General features: G+C 54.2%; 1 protein-coding gene across 1 annotated transcript in view; it reads left to right on the top strand.

Moving 5' to 3' along the window:
• The first annotated feature begins 354 nt into the window (after positions 1-354).
• Positions 355-10108, top strand: part of PTCHD2 (patched domain containing 2) — a 52547-nt gene continuing 42793 nt past the window's right edge. The window contains exon 1 of the mRNA XM_008589868.1: positions 355-424. The gene's annotated coding sequence lies outside the window, so the exon portion shown is untranslated. The remainder of the gene's footprint in view (positions 425-10108) is intronic.

Here is a 10108-nt window from a genome sequence, read left to right as displayed (position 1 = left end):
CGGCGGGCTCCGGAGACAGCAGCGCGCGGCGGCGCGCAGGCCCTCGCCGGCCCCTGACGCAAGGCCCGGCGGCGCGGAGGCCGGAGGCACCAGTGGTTGGGGGGCGGCGCGGCTCCAGAGCCTGCCCCGGACACCCCCACACCCCGTGGTAGGAGCCGGGACCCAAACAAAGGCGGGCGGCGGATAAAAGGCGGCGGCGGCGCTTAGTGCCTCGACTTGCGCGCTGGGGACCGGGATCTGCGCTGAGCTGTCCGCGATCTGTGCGCCCTGGAGCGGAGCGGGAAACCCCGGCTTCCAGCAGCTCAGAGGAGCTTCCCCTGCTACTCCCACGAAGGGACAAGCCTGCGCGGCGGGGTGGCCGCAGTCCCCCGGCAACCCCCCTTCTGCGCCCGCGGCTCAGCGCAGCTCAGCTCGGCCGGCCGAGGTGAGTGCGACGGTCGCTGGGCGCCATCCGGTCCTGGGGCTGCGGGATGCATTGGCCGGAGGAGGGGGCAAGTCCTCCACGCCGCCCGCACCCTGGCCTGAGCGGAGCCGTGTGTGAAGTTCCGCGCCCCGGCCAGCCCGGGATGAGGGTCTCGGAGCCCCCCGGGAAAGCCGGCTGGTGGTGGGCAGAACCCAGAGCTTGCCCCCCGCGGCCGGGCCCCAGCTCCGCGCCAACTCCCCGCGGGGCCGGAGCAGCCTCGGTCTGCCCGGGCGAGTTCGATGTCCAGAAACGACTAGGTTTCCGACCTCTGCCCCTGCTGGTCCCCGCGGGGGGGTGTCTGGTTCCATAAAAGTTGAGCGTCAGTCTGAGGCCGCCCCAGATCGGGCTCTGGGCCGCGCTACAGCAGAAGGATGGGACAAGGAAAGGTTAATGGCCCCCTCCCCACCACCCCCGACCTTAGCGCACTCTTGCTCGGCGGGACATTTCCCGAGTCCTGGGGCCCAATTAACCTGGCTGCAGGTCCGGCCGGGCGCGTGGAGGCTCTGGAGCGGGCCGGGCAGGGCAGGCGACAGAAGCCGAGCGCGAGAGGGTCCCCGGACTCCGCCGAGAAGGCGAAAGAGGGTGGGGGGGTGGGCATCAGGCAGTGGCGGCGCTGAGGGTCGGGGGAGGATTGCCAGCGCCGGCGGCGCCGAGTCCCGTGAGCCAACCGCGCCGCTGGGAGAACTTTTCCCAACTCCCCGGAGAGGCCCGCAGCTGGGCCAGGAAGGCGCCTCCTTGGGGGCTTCCTCTCCTCGGCCCCTCTGCTCCACAGCCGACGCCAGCTTTCCGCGATCCCTCTGGAGGCTGGGCGCAGGCCCCCTTCTGTCCACGCCCTGGGTCAGCACCACGGACAGCGCCTCGAGGCGGCCTCGGACCCCCACGACCCCCCCCGCGCGCACACGGGCCCACAGTCCACGCGCGCAGGCAGCGATCTGCAGACCACTCACAAACAACCCACACACAGATGCATAGTCCACTCGTGCAAATACACACCCACCCACAGCCCACAGACGCACAGACGGAAATGCACGCACACGTGGACAAACACAAGTCTTCCCGCAAGCACCAGTTTGTGGACCTGGGCAGCATCTTCACTCCAGCCCCTCACTGGAGGCTGCAGTCTCCAGACATACTCACTAACCTGCAGACTCCAGAGACCACTGCCTGGTGCACTGAGACCCGGTCACTCACAGAGCCTCTCAGGCCCCCTGGCACAGACACACACCCACCCCACCCCCCACCACACACACAAACACTGCACTGTTCCTATGGGGGAAGCAGTGGGGGGTCGAAGGATGCAGAGAAAATACCCCCTCCCCACTTCCTACTGCAGACCTTGTTGGGGAGTAGGGCATCTGCCAATAGGACGGAGGTGGCTATGACTCGGTGGACGTGCAGGGTAAAAGCCCAGCTTGTACGGGTGCCTTATAGAATCCTGTTTTTAAGGTCAGTGTCCATTTGGCTCAGATCTCCACCCCTCTGCCCACTCCCCTTCCTCAAGCCTTATTCCAGACACATCGTCTGCAGTCATGGTCCATATTCTTTGCTTCCACTGTCTCCTTGTTTCCCAGCTCTCTTCCCTCCCCCAGGCTTATCTTTCACCACCACCACCACCCCCGCCCCTTTAGGTTTTCAAGTTATCCTTCCCAGCTGCCTTCACTTCTCTCCCCAACTTTCCTTAGCTTGAGTCTGACCCAGTCTTTGCTGTGATGGAGGCACACCTGACCCTTAGGGGGAGCTGCGCCCATTCTCCCAGACTTGCCTTCTCAAATGCAGATCCCATGCACCCATTCCTCTTTCTTTGGAAAGCCTATCCTCACCCCTCCCCCATGGCCTCAGCAGCTTCAGACTCCTTCCCCAGGGTATTTTTCAGGGCCAGATACCCCAAGGCCCCCATGGTCTCTCCAGGGGGCCAGGAACCTGGAAGGTGGAGGGTTCTGGAATCCCCATGGATATTTGGATTTTTGAAGGATCTTGTCTTCATATTCTGGCTTTCCTGTGACACCTCTCTTGCTGCTGCCCTTTAAAGGGCAAGGAAAAGGGTAGAAAAAGGAACAGTCCCAGCATGGTATGGTGGAAGGAGCACTGGACTGGAAGTGTGGGGACCTAGAACCTAGTCTCAACTTCACCACAGACTCCCAGTGCACCCTTGGGCAAATTACTTCCCTTTTCTGAGCTTCAGGCTTCCATCTGTAAAAGGACAGGACTGGCAGAGGTGAACTTTAGGGCCATTTTTTGGCCCTTATAATCTGGAACGTTGACTCTCTAGTGAGTCTTTTGAGTGTGGATGGGATTGAAAATTGTGGTTCTAACCCCAGAGGTTATGGTGCCTTCTCCTTCCTTAGAGCACCTACCACTGGTAAAGTCATCCTGTCCCCTGAGTGAGGGATGTTCAGATGATTTCCTTAATAGGACCAGTGATGTCAAGTAATTTTCTTAAGGTCACACCACTAAAGTACAATCTTCATTGGGGCAGGAATTGATTCTGCTGTTAGTATATCCTCTGCATGAACCACCGGTTTTGCTGGTGGATGCTTAGTGAATGAATGAATGAATTCATGAGGAGTGGAGACTTTAACCTGGATTTCCTGATCCCCCGATCCTTGGAATTATTGTATAATCCCTTTTCTCTGATAGTTGAGACATGTTTCCCTCATCTCTCCATCCCTCTCCCAATCACCTGGTCATTCAAAGGAAGATGGAATTGTCTGAGTTAAAGTCTTTACTCCCAAGAGGCAGAATCTGGGCTGGTTGTAAAAAACCACAAGGAAGGGACTGGCTGAGAGCATCTTTGGAGGTCCTGACTAGTGGGTTGGGTCTTGGCAATCAGCTCCAAATCCCTAAGACTCAACCAAGTAGACTGCCCACAGGCAGTTGGCCGGGATCTGAGGCCAGGAGGGAACACAGTCATTACCACCATTTGGCTGAGCAGCCTCTTCTCACAGCCCCATGAGCTGGGGATGGCAAAAATAGCCTTTACAGATGAGCAAAGTGAGATGCTGAGAGATGAGGCACTTTCCCTAAGGGCTTTCAGCCAGACCCACTGGCAGTCATAAAAAAAGGCACCCAGGAATGGTGGTGGTGGTGGTTGATAATAACAATATTATTAGTTTGGGTAATGATATTGGCATTAACATAATTGGAAGCACAATGATTAGCCTCTTTGGTTCCCTTCCCTCTCTTTGGAATTGTTCCCCCACCTGAACCCCTCTTGTACTGTTCCCTGCACCCAAATATGGAGAAACCGAGGGCCAGGACAGTGAGGCAGGGGTATTCCATTGTCCATCAGTCCCGGCCAAGGAAAAGGGCTTGTCACTTGAAATTGTCTTCTTCTCTACCCACCCTTCCCCCACCCAAGCATGTTTCCTGCCAGAGGAGCCAGGAGAGGTGTCAAAGTCTGTCAAAACACCCTTCCAAGCTGGATTCCAAAGAGGCAAAGCCCAGGGAAAATAAATAAAGAGAGCAGTGTCAGCCCGAAATAGAAACATGCATCAACTCACAAATATGCATGTTTTCCAAAAGTCGCATTTCACGGGCAGACAGTGCGGCTCATGCTCCAGCTGCTCAACAAAGGCCAGAGGCATGGATGCGGCTGGGACTGGTCCCAGGAAGGCGGCAGAGTCTCCCCCACTGAATTCGCTCCCTGCCTGGCCACGGGGAGAACAGACAGCCTCACTCCCGCTCCGCACCAGCTGGAAGGTACGCAGTGGGAGGACTGCGATTAATGTGTCTCTGTGTTAGTCAAAGCTCTTTGGAAACGGGCACCAGAAAAGGCTGATGGCCTCGGGTCCTCCACTTGACAATGAGAGGCTGATATTAACAAGACCAATAATAATAGCTGCCATTTGTTGAATACCTACTTTGTGCTAAGTGCTAAACATTTACACAGACTCTCTCACTTAAGCCTTGCAACCATCTCATAGCATATGAATTATTATCCCCATTCAATGTATGGGAAAACCAAGTTTCAGAGAAGTGAAGAGACTTGCCGAAGGTTGCACAGCTAGAAGAGGCCACGTTGGGATCAGATTTTGATCTGAATGAAGCAAAAGCCTCCCCTGTGCCCAATTCAATAAATTTTTTTTTTCGAGAAACCCATTTATGTGATGGTTTTCAAGAGAATGTAAATTTCTCTGACAACAGACCAGAGACAAAGGGTGGTATTGTCACCTGAGTTTACTCTCAATGGCCTGGGCTGGGTTCCCAAGGCTTTAGAGCTGTGGCTGGGCTGGGGCCGAGTGTTTCACCTCTGCGTCTCAGGCTCTATCTCCAACCATGACAACCTGCACCTGTCTCCTGGGAGATGGGCTTAGGCAGGAGCCCCACTGTGAAGCTTGGACTATGAAAGACGACTTAAGTCTCTAAGAGGTCAAGGCTGTGAGAGGCCTCTGCAGATGAGGAAGTTTCCTCAGAGAGGGCAAGCGAGTTGCCCAGACCACACAGCATGTTGGTGACAGAGCCCGAGTCTCAGGATTCCAGGCTGGGGCTCTTCCCAGGCAGCCAGGCTGGCTTCCTTGAGTGTGTGGGAAGCATCTAAGCAGCACCAGTGAAGAGGGCTGACCCGATGCAGGCAGTAAACCTAACAACCCCTTTCCAAGTGCAGAGATGAAATGTTGCTTGCTTTCACTGCTCAAGTCCTCTGCCCTACATCCCCTCTGACATCTGGCCTGACCCTGCTGACCTGCCCCAGGTCCCCACCTATTCTTCATCGTAAACGATAGCAAATACAGACCACTGGCCATGTGCCAGGCACTGTGCTTAATGCTTTATGTATATGAACTGATGCAATCCCCACAACCACCCACAATGGATGGGACTGAGGCTAGAGAGGTTGAGTCACCTGCCCACGGTCACACAGCTAGTAAAGAGGCTGGGTGGGGGAGGACAGCAGAGCCCCTGCTAACAGGTCTACTCTGGGGGTGAGAAGGGGGAAGGTTTGGAATCAATGCCATGGGGGAGGAGGAGCTGACGGGCAGCAGCAGGCTATCTATATGACACCTCCAGGCCTTGTCATGCTCGCTGGCATGTGTACCGGCAGAAGCTGTGTCTCTGCCAGAACCTGGAAGGAGGAATCCTAGTGCTGCATCCTGGGACCAGCCCCTGGAGGACATGACCAAAGCGTAGGGTCTGGGAGGGTTTCTTCCTGAACTCAGGGGAGAGAAGCCACTAGAAAGGGCATCACAGCGTGCACAGTTCTCAGCATGTCCTTGATTGTGGCACCTCACGTCCTCCCATTCGTTCCTCCCTCTGAGGGAACCAGATTGGGAACCTGGACAGTTTGGAAGTGGCCATTGAGTGGCAGGTTAGTATTTTGTTGTATGCAGTGAGTTTGACCATTGGAAACTAGAAGATGGTAGGGACAATGGAAAGGACTGGCTTGGATTTAGGTGCTACCAGGTGCCATCTAGGTCCCTAAGAGGGGAAATTCCTTGGAACCAGGTAGTGATATCCTGGGAGACAGCATCCAGAAGCTTAAATCTCCTTTATTGGAAAAGTTCTTCTCCTTAATCTCCCATCCCACAGGTGTCTGCCTGTGCAGCCCACTGTGCACCAGGCTCTGGGCATGCAGAAGTGGAAAAGTCTCCCTCCCTGTCCTTGTAGAGCTCACCAGAGTACCCATTCCCACCCCCACCCCCTAGTGCCTCTTGCCCCAGGAACAGAGGTGACGGATGATTAGTGATGGCTCACCCAGGTCCCCCACTGAAAATAGAAGAGGGACCCAAGTGTCCTTTGGGGCAGAGAGAACATGATCCAGGCAAGTGGTCATTCAGGATCAGGAGGAAATTTTCCCATGGGTGGTGCCCCCAGTACAACTGGGCACCCTCCCCAGCTTGATGTCTTGGTGGGAGAGAGGGGTGTGGTGGGAGAGGGGGATGTGGTGGGGAAGGATCATCCCCACCCAGCCATCTGCTTGAGACATCCAGCACATACACTGGCACCTGGACACACATCCTTTGCCAAACCTTGTTAGTAGAGGAGACATGACTCCCAGCTGGAAGCCATTCCTGTCCTGAAAGAGAATGTAGTGATCTTTTCATCTCTGGGGAAGGTGGCTTACATGGGGCTCAGGGTCAGGAAGGTTGTGACAAATTGGTGTCCCTGGGATGTTTGGGAAGGAGTATGTGCCCAACCTCAGCCGTATTGACCTTTGCACTGTGCTGGAGGACTTCTCGAGTCCTTCACTGGAAGAGTTCAGCAGGGCGATCACCCTAATGATCAGGATAATTTCAATAATGGCCAACATATTTAGAGTGTTTACTACCTGCCAGGCACTGGGCTTAGGACTTTATGGATATTATCTCATTTCGTCCTCACACCTGCCCGGCGCGGGGGACAGCACCATCACCTCCGTTGTAAGGATGAGAAATGTGAAGCACAGAGAGACTAAGCAGCTTGATAGTAAACAAAGGAGATGGGATCCAAATCCAAGCAAGTTGACTGCAGGTGTCATGAGCACGGCCACGACACAATGATTAAGGCCCGTAGTTTGGCCTTTATGTTAACTTGATTGGGGTTTTTAAGGATGAATATAATTGAAGCCAAAGTAACTTCTGGATCCTTCAGTGATCTGGGTCATTTATACGTATGGACTCGGGTTGCATTCTAATTGACAGGGTGATGCGGGTTGATCAGTTGCTTCTTGACTGCCAGCCAGCCAAACAGATCACTTTTTAGGTGTCCAGATGTGGGCAGCATCTGGCAGACTGGCAGGGCTTTTCCGGCATTCATCCAGATGTTTCCTCTTTTCATTCCACGTAGACACAGCTGGAACTTACATCCCTCTGGACATTACTGTATGTGGGAAATTCCCGGTTGAAAAGTATTTGCTGGTTTTAAAGCGTCAACTTGTGAGTTCACAAAGGCAAGAGGTTGGTTTTGTTTCTTCCCTGCAATCCAGACCTGAGAGTCATTAGGCTGAACTAGAGAGAAATCAGTCTTTGGAAAAGTGTCAGCAGCCAGAGGAGAGAAGCCCACCTTCCCTTTTTCAGCCAGGGAAGCTGAGAAAAGGCTGGCTGGCAAAGAACACTGCAGATTAGTAGCTGCCGCATGTTCCCTACAAGCGTTCCTCACTTTCTGACCCGGTCTTCCAGAGACTTTGAGCAGATGATCCCACAGTAACAGAGCCAGGAATTTGTGATGAGCAGGGACACGTCAGCCAAGAGGCATTCTTGGGTGTTAATGAGCGTGAGAATAGATGTGAGGTGAGAAGGTTCATGGAGCCTTTGGGAGGAAAGGAGTTCAAACATCACAAAGTTAAGATTATGATGATTGAACGGAAGGTCCTTATTTTATATAGCAAGCACCAACAAGTGAATGAAGTAAGGCTACGAATGAATGGATGAGTTGGTAAATGTATGAATTGGTGAATAGGCTGATGGACTTTGACAGCCAGAGCTTTGATTTGGCAGGGCCTGGCCCCAAGTACTGACAAAAGGAGGGGTCCTGTTCTTGTCCCCACCCCAATCCTGAAAGAAGTTCCCCCACCCCAGGGAAAGCTGAGGAGTTGCCCTGCTCTTTTGAGGATGTCCCTGGGTCTGAGAGGCATGGGAAGGGGAAGCTTTGGCTCTGGATTAGAGAGAGTCCAGGACAGATGTGGAGAAGAGGCCACCGAGCCCAGGTCTGGGGCGATGGCAGCGGCTACTGCTGCCCAGTGTTTGCTGCGACACTCAGAGGTTGTGCTTACAGGTGATTGCTTGGGGGAGAGGAGGCAGCTGCCTTCCCGCCATTGCTTTGCCTGGGACAGCTCTCGAATAAAAACCCATTTGCTTCATTCCTGCTCTCACCAGCCTAAAAGACTAAGTAGAACACTGCTCCCTCTGCAGACCTACTATCGAGGACATGCAGGCTTCCACTCCTCAGGACAGTTCCCCCCACCCCTGAGTAATGGGGGGCCTGGACCACCCTTGGCTCATGGTCAGCAGAGAGATGGTTTGACTCTCTGAACCTTGCCCTCTCACTGAACATCACACCCCACCCCTATTCTGCAGGACCCTCTGGTCATGCAGTTTATCTGGTCCCTGGAGGTGGCATGGATTGAAACCCAGGAGGCTGCAAATCTAGCAGAGGCTGCAGCCCCAGGATCCTGAGAAATCTGCAACCCTCTTCAACTTCCCAGCTGGCACCCCAGCCCTAGCCACGCCCATCTTCTCTCCTGTCACAATCCTGTATCTTGGCCCTTTGGGGACTCCAAGTAACAGAATGGGCAGGTCCCTGAAAGCTCGCTGAGTCCAGCCCTCCCATTTGACGGAATGGCAAAATGAGGCCCAGGAAGGAGAGAAGCCTTGCCCAATGTCACAAGCAAATAGGAGACAGAGCCCCATTACCATGGAAGGATTGGTGGGGGTGGGAGAAACGTTCCCACTAGACTTTGGATAAAGCTTCGCTATTGAGCAGGGTTGGGGTGGGAGGCAAGGGGTCTCGGATTTTTGAATCCAAGTAGCTTCATTGGGTCTGTCCTGGCCTCTGGGACTAAGAGCAGCAGATCTTAGTTCCTGGGGCCCTGAACCTCGCAAGCATTTTATGAGGAAGGCATAAATTCAGGGGAGGGGTGGTACTTGAGGATCCACTCTCCATCCTGGGCCCTCTGCTCCAGCTGCTCAGCTCTGACCCCCAACTCCTGACTCCATAGGCACCTGCATCATTACGGAGGGTGTGCAGAGGCTGAGGGTCAGAGTCAGACTCACCACCCTGGCAAGGGCCTCTGTGCTGGTCCCAGGTACTGAGGGGTACTGAGCCCACTTCCTGGACTGGCACCTATTCCTCACTATCATGCCTGAGGGTAGCCAGGAAGCCCTTCCCCAGGCCACTGAGCTGTGCAGGCACTGAAGGTGAGTTTCCACCTGAACACTCTAGACAGGGAAGTTGGATGTCAGTCCCTGATGTTTCCCAGCCTTGGGAGCCCACTGTCCCAGCCAGGGCTGTGCCCAGACTTAGCCAGAATGACTCAGGGGAAGGTGCTGAGTGTGTGTGCACACGTGTGTACGTGTGTGCGAGTGTATGTGCACCAGTGGGGCCAGGGGGCTCTGACTCTAGGACTTGGAGAGCTTTTAAATATGTAAGAGTCAAATAAAATCTAATATGAGAAAAGTACTGAGCCTACCAGAAATTGGGTTCAAATAAGTCCCTTCATTAGGCTCAGTTTTCTTGTTTGGAAATTGGCAATAACTCCTACCAGGAGAAAACCTATACAAAAATGATCTTCAGGATGTAAGTTGCTGCAGAGATGCAATATCATTCAGTCTCCCAGGATGAGAGGATCAAGGACGGGAAGAGAAATGGCTCAACTTGGAGGACACAAGGACTGAACAGCCGCCACATCTCCTTGTGGTGCCTCTGTCATCTGGAGCTGGCCTCCTCAGCCCTCCACAGCCCAGGCATCAGGGCAGGGGGGACCCCCAAGTTCTTGGATGGAGAGAGAGTTGCCCGAGGTTTTCACTTTCTTTCCAGGTGGCGAGGCTGGAGGTGCAGCCCCCTCCCAGTGCGCCATCCCAGACCAGTCATGGGAGCCTCCCAGCAAGTGTGAGCAGTTTGCTTTCTGTGCCTTTTTATCTTCTAATTTACCCTCAAGCTTCACTTCAAGTGGTATGGGGTCCAGAAGACTCTTTTTTTTTTTTTTTTTTTTTTTTTTTTTTTTTTTTTTTTTTC

This window comes from Galeopterus variegatus, unplaced genomic scaffold (assembly GCF_000696425.1).
Source record: "Galeopterus variegatus unplaced genomic scaffold, G_variegatus-3.0.2 Scaffold138, whole genome shotgun sequence".
NCBI lineage: Eukaryota > Metazoa > Chordata > Mammalia > Dermoptera > Cynocephalidae > Galeopterus > Galeopterus variegatus.
This window is presented reverse-complemented; position numbering and strand designations above follow the sequence as displayed.